The sequence below is a fragment of the Girardinichthys multiradiatus genome, chromosome 12, assembly GCF_021462225.1.
Source record: "Girardinichthys multiradiatus isolate DD_20200921_A chromosome 12, DD_fGirMul_XY1, whole genome shotgun sequence".
Taxonomy (NCBI): Eukaryota; Metazoa; Chordata; class Actinopteri; order Cyprinodontiformes; family Goodeidae; genus Girardinichthys; species Girardinichthys multiradiatus.
Window position 1 is genome coordinate 12,661,266 of NC_061805.1, and position 13,621 is coordinate 12,674,886.

Here is a 13,621-nt window from a genome sequence, read left to right on the forward strand (position 1 = left end):
GCTTTTCATTTTTCATTATACTGGAGTGACAAGTTTTAAATCATAATATGGAAAAATGATTTCCATTCTCTTCAGAGGCAGTATATTGTCAATCCATGAAAACCAGACACACCTATTCCGCAGGATAAAAAATGAAAAGGAAGATTGATTCATGCAAATAGATTTCCATCTCGCAGGTGAACTTTCAATGTCTTTTCACTATTGCAGGGTACTGGTGATGAAGTAGAAAAAATCAATTAAACTTGCTTGAAATCTTCAGTTAATAAAACACCAGATTACATGAACAGTTAAAATGGGGAGTTTGGAATATTTTCATGGGAATTATGGATTTGTGGGAATTAAAAGCAAATAGGTAGTAATTTAAACAAGCTGTATTCAACCCAGACAGGAATATAGAGATTTCTTTCCACCATTGGTAAGTATCTATGCAAAAATAATACATCAAGTATAATAAGTCAAAAACAGTACATTTCTATAGTTAGTTTTGCACATTGAACTTTATCCAAGTTTTATTTATTTTAATGAACAATCACTTATTTCACTGAACAACAAAAACATGAACAGTGAGTAAAATATGACATAACCTGACATTAGGTAAAAGTGACACCTCGTCTTAAAACAGCTGTAATCTCAGAGATGTCATAGCAGTTCATGCAGATGCTATTTTAATACCCTTTCAATAATAACTATTTAATAACTTTTTTTGGATTAGTCTAAATGTGCAGGAAGGCTGTGCCTAGTGCATGAACCACCCTGCTGCACCACTCTCCAAATCTCTGCTCTGTTTTCCCAACATGCTTCACCTGTATGCGTGTTTTCAGTGCTTTTGCTCTGTATGCTACAATGTCAGCTAAGAAGCATGAGTGGGAAACTCATAGCATCAATGAGGTGTGTGCAATGTGGGTGATGCTTCACACAGAAAACTTTAGTTATTCTCAAAAAAAGTTGATGTTTCATGCAGGATAACTCAATACAATTACAATGTTACAGCTAGTGACATGAATGTTCAGGTAAAAATGACTATGGACTCATTTCCTCTTTTTTACAAGCAGAGACAACGACGCAAGTGCGATCACTTAAAGTCACTGTAGTAATGGGTGCCACTGTTTCAATATACCTCAGACCTTTACTCAGACAAGAAATGCTCTGCATGTTCTGTTTTAAACAGTTGGTGGTACACAATTGCCTACCTCCATTTCTTGCGTGAAAATTCACCGGCTTCTGTGTAAATAACAAGTCAAAGCAAACGTGACAAAAATTGAAAGGTGATTAACCGTTAGCCTCAAACCGGAGATGTTTTAAGACGTTGAAAGTTTGCTTTGGTCTTGACCTCTGTCATATCATGCATTGGCTTCAGCCCCCGAGGAAAACCTCTTTGTTTTCCTATACATACTAAATAAAGATAACTTTCTTGGCATACTAAATAAAGATGCCAAGAGAGTTATCTACTGCAGGTAAGATATTAATAGTGTCATAGTTTGGGGTTTTTGTGGACCAAAGTGCAGAGACAGGTGAGGAGATGGCATGGCAAGCAGAATGATGATTTATTTAAGATCCAATTTCTGGCAAAGCAGGAGGCAGGCAGGCAGGGTATAACAGAAGGATTTACAGGAATCCAGGTAAAACAGAGTACAAGAAACAATAACGGGAAGTAGGCACAACAAACCAGCGAGGAACAAGGAAAACAGACCAACTAATATTCAGAGGGAAATCTATGAGGAACAAAAGACAGGTAATCAACAGAACTAGGGACAGGTGTGACATGGGAAGCAGGGAGGCTGAAGACAGGTGAAACTAATACAAAACTAAAACATGGGAGAATGGACTAATTAACAAACTCAGAGAAACAGATCTTAAGAAAACTATAACAACCTAAGATATAAGAACATGGCAAATAAGAATTAACAAAAGAAACCATAAAGGAAACCCTAACTGCAAAAGTAAACAAACCCAAACAAACACTCACTGAAACTAATTGGGAAGGGAGCAGAGAAAGTGAAGATCTAGAAGAAATGTAAACAATAAGTGGAACAAAGTATAGTGGCAAACAATAACTACAAGCTAACCTATAGAAGGAACTGACACAATAAAAACTAACACGAGGGACTAAACTAGGGATAAGGCTGGGAAGACCTACAAACATAAAGGGAGACAAACACTGAGTAAATAACTGAAGGGGAAACTAATGACAAGAGGAGTAACAGGAACAAGAAACTCATAAACTAGAAGAGTGCAGCAATAACAAATAACCTAACCATAAACAAACACAGAGACACTAAACGGGAACTAAACTAGAGAACCCAAGGAAGCAAGAGAACTGTAATAATAATAATAATAATAATAATAATAATAATAATAAGGAGAAAACGATTCTAAGTAATAAATAAATGAGAAAGCAACCACCAAGGGAACTATGGGCGAGGGGAGAAAGAACTACAAACACTAGGAGGCAGGAGAGAGAACGAAACTATCAGGAAACAGAAGGAAATAAACAAACATAACTACAAAACCCAAAGAAATAGAAACATCTAGCTGAAAAGTAAACAAACACAAAACCACAACAAATTCAAAAAGGTAGATCCTAACAAATAGGTTATAATCTTAAAGAAGCTAATATAATCCTAAAGAAGGTAACTCTAAAGATCTGGAGCAACTATGCCTTTACCAAATTTAGTTAATTTACACAGACACACACACAAATAATTCCCTGTAATTGAGTTTTATCTGAGCAGCAAAAGGAACTTTATTTGGCATTATCTGGCATCCAGAAATGTTAATAAGTTGCTAATTTCCTTTTTTTTTAATCCCACACCAGCAGCCTTTTCACTGTGATTATAGATGCATTAAGTCAGCAGCATGTTGCTGCAAATTGTGAACACCCTGTGTAATCGCCGTCATGTTGTACTAATCTTATTGTGATATGAATAATGCCCCCCTTGATTGCCTTGCTCCCACAATTAAGTTAGCTTCCTCATCCATATGCCTCAGAGCAAAAGGCCAAGAGAAAATAAATGTCACTGTGCTCTCATTGAGTCACATTTCCATAACCCCCCCCCAATCATCTGATTCCCCCCTGTGACAAAACATTTACAAAAATGTGTCACCGGAGATTGAGCTGCTGAAATAGATAGTCTGTCTTCTTTCTTCCTTCAGCGTTTTGGCAGGAGGTGGTGGAAATTTGCACTTAGTAACAGTTTTCTTCTGAGATGGTGATGTCAGCTCTTTCCCCTCCAACATTTTGATGGAGGGCAATATTTCCCCCAGAGAGAGCAGCAAATCTCTCCCTTTCACTTCCCCCACTGATAAGCTGCACAATAAGCCCGCTGTCAGTGGGCTGCCAGCTGCCCTGAGATTTCAATTTTGCACCGACGTCCTCGGACACAGTCAGCATATGACATAAAAGTTTTGCAGAAGGTGGTGTGGTTGTGCTCTCTGCCTGTTTCACAAACTCTTTTAGAAAGGGTGAAATATTATACAGCGGCTCTGGTATCAGTCAATGCCTTCCACCTGTAGCCGCTCCCTTATGATGCTGTGGTGCATGAGCAATGAAGCGCTGGAAGCCCTGGGGCCGCAGAAGTTTCTCCCCTCCATCACCTTTACTTCCTACCCTCTCAGGCATTGCAGATGAGTCATTGGAAACTCGTTTGTTGAGTTGTGAAAAGAGAGGCACCTCAAGAGAGAATGCAAGGGAAGAAAAATGTGCTAGGTAGTGTCATTTATATGGATTAAGCTGGAATTCTGTTTCTGTATGAAAACTGGAACAGATTGTGGGTCTGATGAATGTGGAGACAATTTTTTTCTGATGTGTTTCATCTGATCCTGATGTAAGTTTGGAAAGAAAGTAACCAGACAGTGAACTACAAAAACTAAAAAAACGTAGGAAAGCATAAGCTGTTGAACCTTTGGCCCATTATAATAATATATCTTAAAGTTAACCCCCCTGTTGTGGTCGTTTCAGCTAACACACACACACAATTTTTATATCTTGTTTAAGATGTAGAGATTGATTTGCAAACATCTCTTTATTCATATTTGCTCAGCAAGAAACCATTTGTTTGCATGTAAAGATGTAAAGATTCTGGCCAGGAAGTTGCCAGCAGAATTCATCATGGGATTGAGGAATAAGGTGGATAAAGTAGTTGACTACAAGATGGCTTCCTTCACTTACAATTGAACTTATTAGCCAGATAACATCGCTTGTAATACTTATGCTGATCTATTAAGAGCTGAATAGGAACAAAATACAATATCCTGTGGATAGCTCACTTAAAAATCTACTAGGAAATTTTAGTGAGTGTTTATCCTATGTTTTTGCTCCAGTTTATCATACCTTGAGAATCTCATAGTGGCCCATGCCTGATGAGGACTGGAAGTTTTACCTGTACATAGGGATGCTAAGTTAAGATTGACTCAGCAACAGCTTGACTACAGGTCCTTCTCAAAAAATTAGCATATTGTGATAAAGTTCATTATTTTCCATAATGTCATGATGAAAATTTAACATTCATATATTTTAGATTCATTGCACACTAACTGAAATATTTCAGGTCTTTTATTGTCTTAATACGGATGATTTTGGCATACAGCTCATGAAAACCCAAAATTCCTATCTCACAAAATTAGCATATTATTAAAAGGGTCTCAAAACGAGCTATGAACCTAATCATCTGAATCAACGAGTTAACTCTAAACACCTGCAAAAGATTCCTGAGGCCTTAAAAACTCCCAGCCTTGTTTATCACTCAAAACCTCAATCATGGGTAAGACTGCCGACCTGACTGCTGTCCAGAAGGCCACTATTGACACCCTCAAGCAAGAGGGTAAGACACAGAAAGAAATTTCTGAACAAATAGACTGTTCCCAGAGTGCTGTATCAAGGCACCTCAGTGGGAAGTCTGTGGGAAGGAAAAAGTGTGGCAGAAAACGCTGCATAACGAGAAGAGGTGACCGGACCCTGAGGAAGATTGTGGAGAAGGGCCGATTCCAGACCTTGGGGGACCTGCGGAAGCAGTGGACTGAGTCTGGAGTAGAAACATCCAGAGCCACCGTGCACAGGCGTGTGCAGGAAATGGGCTACAGGTGCCGCATTCCCCAGACCTGGGCTACAGAGAAGCAGCACTGGACTGTTGCTCAGTGGTCCAAAGTACTTTTTTCGGATGAAAGTAAATTCTGCATGTCATTCGGAAATCAAGGTGCCAGAGTCTGGAGGAAGACTGGGGAGAAGGAAATGCCAAAATGCCAGAAGTCCAGTGTCAAGTACCCACAGTCAGTGATGGTCTGGGTTGCCGTGTCAGCTGCTAGTGTTGGTCCACTGTGTTTTATCAAGGGCAGGGTCAATGCAGCTAGCTATCAGGAGATTTTGGAGCACTTCATGCTTCCATCTACTGAAAAGCTTTATGGAGATGAAGATTTCATTTTTCAGCACGACCTGGCACCTGCTCACAGTGCCAAAACCACTGGTAAATGGTTTACTGACCATGGTATCGCTGTGCTCAATTGGCCTGCCAACTCTCCTGACCTGAACCCCATAGAGAATCTGTGGGATATTGTGAAGAGAACGTTGAGAGACTCAAGACCCAACACTCTGGATGAGCAAAAGGCCACTATCGAAGCATCCTGGGCCTCCATAAGACCTCAGCAGTGCCACAGGCTGATTGCCTCCATGCCACGCCGCATTGAAGCAGTCATTTCTGCAAAAGGATTCCCGACCAAGTATTGAGTGCATAACTGTACATGATTATTTGAAGGTTGACGTTTTTTGTATTAAAAACACTTTTCTTTTATTGGTCGGATGAAATATGCTAATTTTGTGAGATAGGAATTTTGGGTTTTCATGAGCTGTATGCCAAAATCATCCATATTAAGACAATAAAAGACCTGAAATATTTCAGTTAGTGTGCAATGAATCTAAAATATATGAATGTTAAATTTTCATCATTACATTATAGAAACTAATGAACTTTATCACAATATGCTAATTTTTTGAGAAGGACCTGTATGTCATAATGAGGTTTTGAAGTGGACCAAAGTGCAGACAAGAGCTGGGCAGCAACATGTTGTAAGAAGTCTTCAGTCTTCATTCCAGAGGTTTTTACAAAAACGTGGCAAAAATCACTGCAGGTACTAACAAGAGTCAAGACCAAAACTTACATAAGTACTCTCTGCAGGAACGTAGCGAAACAGAATCAGAGGTTGTAACGGAAGGAACCATTAAAGCATAATGAAACAAAACCAACTAATATACAGAGGGAGACAAAGGCAGGTAATCAAAGGAACTAAGAACAGGTGTGACAAGGAGGCAGGGAGACAGAAGGAACAGGTGAAACAAATACAAAAACTGAGCATAGGCGAAGTGACTAATAAACAATAAAGAGAAACACAGACCAAGCAAACCCATAAACAAAGATAAATAATCAATTGAAGCATAAGAAAACTAGAATAACCATGAACTAAAGTAAACAGAGAAACTAGAGGGAACATAGGAACACCAACAACAACCTAAGAACGAACAAAGAGCCCATAAAGAGAACCTGATTACAAAAGTAAACAAACCTAACCACACTGACTGAATTGACAGGAAAGGAAACAGAAAGAGAGAACCAGAATATGAACAAACCAAAAATAAACAATAACTAAAGCTAACCTATAAGGAAGAGCTGGAAAGAGAACAAATACCTAACCATAAATAAACACAGAGATACTAAATGAGAAATTAAACTAAAGAATCCAAGGAAGACAAAGAACTATAATAATAATAATACCACACAAAGTAATAAGAAAGCAACCACAAAAGGAACTAAGAGCGAGAGGAAGAAAACAACAAACACTAGGAGGCTGGAGAGAGAACAAAACATCAAATTGACTGGAGAAATAAACTAACAAAACTGCTAAGGCCAAAGAATAAAGATACCCAACTGAAAAGCAAAACACAAAGCCAAACAGAGTCCAAAATGTCAAACCCTGACAGACTAACTTGTTTTCTCTCAGCTAATTGAGACCTATTAACTTAGAGGCTTGCAGGGACCATATTGGCAATACACTCCTCCATGTGGAGTGTTTATTGGTCCAGGACCACCTTTATTTGTGGTGTTGGACCAAGGTTCATGCTAAATGAACAAGCTGCCATCTGGCCTATTCACAGACCACAAGCTGAGCTCATTCCTGCCATGGCTGCAGCAGGGTACCTCAGCTCAAAGAACATCTGCAAAATTTAAATTTAGATAAATTGATCTGTTTAACTGAGTCACAAGGGGGATATTTTAAAATATACTATAGCGTGAAATGGACTTCCATAATGAAATCATCGCTCAAGTGTTTTCATCCCATTGAAGAAATAAAATGGTTGCTCTAAAAAAATCTCAGATAAGACTGTTCTCTGAAATTGGACAGAGATAGAAATTGTGCAGAAAGCAGAAATGAAATATCTTGAAGAGGTCGTGCATCTCTGAATTGAACAATTCAGAGATGCTTTGTCCCTTGTTTTCTTATGAAGAGGACCTTTAACATCTTAGTGTAATTTTCCCATCTCTGAGTCTACCATTAAGGTTGTAATAGATCTCTTTTATAGTCACAGAGAGCAGTAAATATAAAGCACAGCTGTGAGCAACAGCTTGATAACTGTAACTGTGAGCTTCAAAGGAAGGTCTGAAAAGGTGAGAAACAAGGTGCTAAATCATGTCTGCCAGAACTGCATCTCCAATTAACAGTTGTAATGGGCTCAGAAGAAACACAATATATCTGTTGGGATGCTTGACAGGTGTAATTGCAGTCTAACCTTTGCTGTCTTAACGGAATATTGACAAAATGAGGAAACACTGTCTTCTTTTCACAGCTACCCAAGGAACCACAAAACACTCAGGGACAGTATGCAAGGACACTGCCTACAACTTGATGTACGACATGAGTGATAAAGTTCAGACAGTGTGTAATGACTTTGCTCCTTAATGTTATCAAGAGGCCAGTTTCGATCTGTTGAGCTACATTCCAGGTGCAAAGTCAATTTTTCTGCTGAAATACTGGGCTGAACAGGTTTTTGTTAGAAACATAGCAGAAAAGTGGCCCAACTGCAGTTTAAGTTGAAGTCTAAGAAATTGGCATTTAGAGAATCATAAGGCTCTTACCAGTGTGTTGCCAATCCACCCTTAACAAGATCTGGTTCTAAATTCAGTTCACCCAGGTTCAAATGAATTATTTAATATTCATAGTTCACCACCTGAATATTCTGAACTACGTTTACAGCTTCAACAAGACCCAATTTATGATATTTTGTTTGAAATAATGTCCGTTGGTCTTGACATCATTCACTAGGTAGCAGATTGATTATTTCACGCCTGGCATTTTTGTTCTAGACTGGCATCTTTTTTAATCTGTTATTTCTCTCTTCTCCTCTTTTCCCACTTAAAATGTATTTTATTATGGTCATTTTTCCAACATAGCGGCTCTCATTGAAATCTTGTAAAGCTTTTGGCAGCATTTCAATATGTTAAAGAATTACACGTACATAACATCTGAACCACTTGTGTCATTTCACAGATACATATGCGCATGCGCAAAGACACACCGCACTTATCAGCTTCTAACTTCTCGCCTTCGGGGAAAATTGTTAAGGCTCTTTCCTGCATAAAGTACAAAGCATTCACTCCTGAGGACAGCACAATTAATGTGAGCTGTGCTCATTTCAAGTTTGTCATTTAAAAAACAGCACCTGTATAAGGAGATTGGAAAAAAGGGAAAATTGTGTTTAATGTAGTCCAAAACATTGAGCGGGAAAGATGACAAAAAACAAAAACGTACATTTAACAAACAATCAAAGTTCTAAAGTATTTAGAATCATAATTCGAGCATAAAGAACAAAGATTTGAAGGGTAGGTCCACATTGGTATTTTCTAAAAATGCATTTTCATTTGCCCTGTCAACACCTGGTGTTAAGATGTGTTCTGGCAGATCCAGAAGTAAATAGACAAGCTAGTGCTGCAACAACTTTCCCAACCTGCCACAAAAATCCGTCCTGAGTGTTCAGATCACAGTTACCCACTGTTGACAAATAAACATATACATGTCACGCTGTGTGACATCAACAGGACCGCTGACATCTCTGCAATATTACAAATACGTTTAATAAATTAACTGTTATTATTCATTGACTTTGTTGAGATTAAACCTTGTGTTTGTGTGCTTATTGTTAGCACACAGACACTAAAGATTTTAATTGCAACAGGTGCATCACAGTAAAATCACCAGATGGCTCGGAAGAAGTTGCTCTAAACTCCTTAATTGCACACAGAGTGCTGTGTAATTTACACGCTTATGTGACTGACACAGGACATTTTACAATACAGCACCAAATTCTATCTGAAAATATGTCACACTATAGAGAAAAATAATGCTTTACCCTATGTGCATGGTGGGTCAAGTGGTAGGGGTTTTACCCATAACTAGTGGGTTGCAGGTTTGAACCCCCGCTCTGTCCCTCCTAGTCTCTGTGTCCTTGGACACAGAGGTCAAGACACTACACCCTCTTTCCCTGCTGATGGTGGTCAGAAGGCCTGGTGGTGCTGATTGTATGGCAGCCTCACTTCTGTCAATCTGCACTAGGGCAGCTGTGGCTACAATATAGCCAACTACTCTGTGTTCGAATGTGTGTATGCATGGGTGGATGACCGATTGTAGTGCTTTGGATGTCCAGGCCATTTATCCTTTTACACGAAAGCTTTCTACCAAACACATGTTAAATTTCTTTCAGATAGCTGTTAAAGGACAGATCAGATACCGTTGACAGAATGTTGAGGCTGTTTTGATCATGTAGTAAATGCTGAATAGAATTTCTGAACTTTCTCCCCAACAGAGAACTGTCTCAGCATATAAAATATGACAATATTTGTTGTGAATCTCTGTCATGCCAGTTGAAAAAAAATATAGTACAACCAAGGGATTATACGATGCACAGTAAAGCTCTTGGCTTGGCAGTCACAATGATGGACTAGGGGGATAGCAACAGCTATTGCACAGCATGGAATTTAAGTAGATTTATTCTGTATTTCCAGAGCTCTGATTCATTTTCACTCATTCTAAATGGCAATATACAAAGTAGTAGGAACTAAGCCACAATTTCAAAGTCAGATTTATAATGTCTAGTTTTTATGACTGTTTTTTATTAGATAATTAAACATTGCTGTTAGCCAAACTAGGAGCATGATTTCAAGGATAGCGCATCCTGCTATTGAAACTGAAACATAGTTACAACAACTAAATGGATTTTTCTAAAGATAAATGGAAATCTATTGAATTTTAGTGACCCTACAACATACAACATACTTGACATTTACTGGCACCCCTGATAAAGATGACAACAAATGTCTCAAAGGAGTATTGACAAAAGCACAAATTAAACTTTTATTGCAATAATATAATCATACATGAAAAATTACTTTTTAAAACTACAAAAATATCTTTATACCATTTAAGTATTTTCATCGTTGATCAAGTTTTGATTTCAAGTTTATCATGAAAAAAATGTAGCCTATTGTCACATTCTGAGGTTTTATTGGACTAATGTGCAGACAAAAGCTTGGCAGCAGCATGATGAGTGTAAGGCTTCTTTTTAATCAAAGGTCTCCAAAACGTAACATAAATGACAGCAGGTACAAACATGAGTCGAGCCCAAAACTTACATGTGTACTCACTTCTATAATGTAGCAAAACTGAGCATAAACAGGGGTAGTGTACGAGAGGAACCAGCGAGGAACTAAGAACACAGACCAACTAATATAAAGAGAGACATGAGAGAGTAACAATAGACAGCCAATCAAAAGAACTAGGGACAGGTGTGATGAGGCAAACAGGGAGGCTGAAGGGCAGGTGAAATAATACAAAACTAAACAATGGGAGAAAGGACTAATAAACAATACAGTGAAAAAACCTAAGCAAAACTATAGACAAAGATAAATAAGAACTAACAAAAGAAACCCTAACAATAAAAGTAAACAAACCTAAACAAACACTGACTGAAATAACTGGAAAGGAAGCAGAGAACGTGAGGACTAGAATACATACAAACCAAAATGTAAACAATAACTAAAAGTAACCTATCAGGAGGGACTGGAATAATAAAGACTTAAACTAGAGAAATATAATAATAATCATAATAAAGAGAAAACCCATTCTAAATGATAAATAAGAAAACAACAGTCCAAACAAGTCCAAACAAGAGTCCAAAAAACACAAACAACTCGACCAGGGCGGGCGTAGGGGGCCTTGGAAGGAGGGCAAGAGTCCAAAAACACAAAATAAATCCAATAAGGGAAAAAACTAGAGTCCATAATTCAAAACTCAAATAAAAACTGAGTCTAGGAGACCGACAAAGTAAGGGCGGATGATCCAAAGGCTGGTGACGAAGAAGCCAACGCTGAAGGAGATGATGATCAGGAGGCCGGCAACGATGAAGCCAGCGACGAAGGAGATGACGGTCTGGAGGCCGGCAGCGAAGGAGCCAGCAACAAAGAAGCTGAAGGGCTGGAGGCCTGCAGCAAAGACGCCAGCGGCAAAGGGGCAGACAATCAGGAGGTCTGCAGCGAAGAAGCCAGCGGCGAAGGGGCAGGCATTCAGGAGGTCTGCAGCGAAGAGGCTCACGGCGAAGGAGGTGACGGTCTAGTGGCCTGCAGTGAAGAAGCCAGTGGCGAAGAACCTGACGGTTAGGAGGTCGGACGCGCCGAGTAGTGGACCCTCGGAGCAAGTCTAGAGGTCGTCCGCGCCGAGTAGAGGAACTTCGGAGCTTGAAGTCAGACGAAGAGTCAGGCTGCTCATAGTCAGATGCCTCATAATCAGGCGTGAAGTCTGGCGCCTCAAAGTCAGGCGTAGAGTCTGGCGCCTTGGGCAAAACGTCAGTTGTGCCAGGAACACAGTCCTTAGACCCTGGAGCCAGAATCAGAGGTAGTCCACCCATGGACCCCTCCGGAACAGGGAATAGAGGCGGTTCGTCCTCGAACCCCTCCAGCACAGGAAGTAGAGGCAGTTCGTCCTTGAACCTCTCTGGCACAGGAAGTAGAGGCGGTTCGTCCTCGAACCCCTCTGGAAACTCTGGAACATAGATCAGAGGCGGTTCGACCTTGAACCCCTCTGGAACATAGATCAGAGGCGGTTCGACCTCGAATCCCTCTGGAAAGTCGGGAACATAGATCAGAGGCGGTTCGACCTCGAAACCCTCTGGAACATAGATCAGAGGCGGTCCTTCTTTGGACCCCTCAGGAAACTCTGGAACATAGATCAGAGGTGGTCCTTTTTTGGACCCCTGACGAAACTCTGAGGTCTTGACTGCAAGCCGAGGCTCTTGAAGCTTGGCTGCATGCTGAGGCTCTTGAAGCTTGGTTGCAGGATCAGTGGGGCTCTGCGCTGCCCTCACGGCAACAAGAAGAGGGGCGAAGGGACCTTCAGCGGAGACTAGAGCTGGAGCGTCGAGCCATCCCTCTGAAAGAAACTCCGCTTGCAGAACAGAATGCACCAATTCCAAATATTGTGGGTTCTCCATTAAGTAAAGCACAACCTCGTAGCAACGTGACTTCATAAGATCCTGCTTAAAAAACTCCAGCTCGGCTTCAACCCATGCCGGAACTGGAGGCCGCACCGACGACTGGGGACCTGCAGAGGGCGCTGAGTAACCACCCACCAACTGCGGGGAAAACAGCCGAGGAAGCTATGGCGGGTGGACCCTCCGTGGATGAGTAGGAGGCACCCACCCGAACCTTCCCGGTGGCGACTGCCCTCCGATGACGACATCATCCTAAGCAGGAGGAAAACCCAGCCGGAAATTCAGCTGCAGCTGTAGATGGCTTGGGGGATGCTGCTGTGGCTGTGGGTGACGATGAGGGCCATCACAATAAGATCAAGATCTGGGCTTTAACTCTGCCCCAGACATTCCATATCTTAATTCTCAGCCAGTCCTTGATGGATTTTTTATGTTGCAGGGTCCAGTTCTGCTTCAGCTTTCTTTTCAAGGTATTTTATTGATTAACTTGTCAGATGACAAAAGGTTTGTATTATACAAACCCATTTTCTACTTTTAATGCCATCTTCTCAAATCACAGACAAACCCAGTCAGCTAGTAAACAAAAAACTAAATGTATAATATATATTTATACATCAACATCAATATCAATATTTCAACAGAATTATAGAGATAAACAAAGAGTGTAAATAATACAAACAACAATAAAAAAAAAAAAGATCAAATTAATGAGGGGACATTAGAAGATGGGGAAGGGCTACTGAGAGGCAATTGTGGTGGGCTTTTCAAAAAACAAAACAAGAAAGACCGGCAAGGTCTGTAAAATATGGTCGCTAACCCCAGAATTGTGTACAGAATGTTTACAAAATCCATACATTATATGAGATCCCTAATCCAGCTCACAAAGAGTGAAATAAACACAAGTACAATCTACTTATGTTCACCTTCTGCACAGAGTGAGAGATGGAGGCCCCATGCAGCTACAAGCCCAACTCTGATCAACTCTCTGCTTCCAGCTCGTTTTATTCAGTCTCAAGGGTGTGTTCAACATATACATATATCATGTCACACATGTATAACATAACATTTCCTTATGTCCAAATATGGAGTATTTCTAGTTGT

At 40.2% G+C, this 13,621-nt stretch overlaps 1 protein-coding gene across 2 annotated transcripts in view; it reads right to left on the bottom strand.

Moving 5' to 3' along the window:
* The window catches only part of zmat4a (zinc finger, matrin-type 4a), a 277,406-nt gene that overhangs the window by 67,077 nt on the left and 196,708 nt on the right, over positions 1-13,621 (bottom strand). The window lies entirely within an intron of this gene.